This window comes from Camelina sativa, chromosome 9, assembly GCF_000633955.1.
Source record: "Camelina sativa cultivar DH55 chromosome 9, Cs, whole genome shotgun sequence".
In the NCBI taxonomy this organism is placed as follows: Eukaryota; Viridiplantae; Streptophyta; class Magnoliopsida; order Brassicales; family Brassicaceae; genus Camelina; species Camelina sativa.
The window spans coordinates 17,494,117-17,495,156 of record NC_025693.1 but is presented as its reverse complement, the minus strand read 5'-3'; positions in this window follow the sequence as shown (position 1 = coordinate 17,495,156).

Sequence of the window (1,040 nt, the reverse complement as noted above, 5' to 3'; positions counted from 1 at the left end):
ATTTCTTTCTTAACTACCTCTTTCAGATTAGGATTCAATCTTCTTTGGGGTTCAATACTAGCATATGATTCATTTTCAAGATTGATCCTATGGGTGCAAAGACTAGGTGAAATTCCCTTGATGTCATCTAAAGAATAACCAATAGCCTTTCTATACTTTTTTAGCTCAGTTACTAGCATCCCCAATTCATCATCACTCAACCTAGCATTCACTATAACAGGATAAGTAGAATTGGTTCCCAGAAAGACGTACCTGAGCCCAGAAGGAAGAGTTTTGAGTTCTACCTTTGGAGCTTTCAGTTCTGACCAGTTGTCAGCACAGGAGTCTGGAACGATCGCGGTCGAGTGAGAGGGATGCGACTCGATCGAACGGGACAATGGTGTCTCGAGTCGGGTCTTGACGTCGGTCGAACGGCAGATATCACGTTCTGAACTCTCTGTCTCAACTGCACATACCTCCTCTACGTCAGATATCTGCTCGAATTCCTCTGACCCATCCGTTTCTTTGTGGGAATCTAGCAGATTCTTGTAACAAGTGGTCTCCCCATGCAGAAACCCTTCTTCTCCATCCTTGGTTAGAGCGGTTTTGAGATGATCTTCTTCAGCTAGTTCCTCCAACAACTCGTCAGCCAATTTATCCATCTCTTCAATGTAGCTAACTTGTCCTCCTATCGTTGGCTTCTTTAAGGTATCCTTGATGTCAAACTTCATAGTGAAGTCGTTGCCCAGATTGAGGTCAATCTTGCCATTCCTGACATCAATGATGGCTCCAGCAGTCGCTAGGAAGGGTCTTCCTAAAATCAGAGGATCTTTAGGTTCTTCATCCATCTCCAGAACCACGAAGTCGGTTTGTACTTCCACGTCTCTGATCCTGACATGTAAGTCATCTAAGATACCATGTGGAAGTCTCACTGATCTATCTGCCAGGATGAGGGAGATGTCGCATCCCTTAAACCTTGTGAAACCCAACCTCTTAGCCACAGAGAATGGCATCAGATTCACTGAAGCGCCAAGATCACATAAGCACCTCTCAAAAGACAT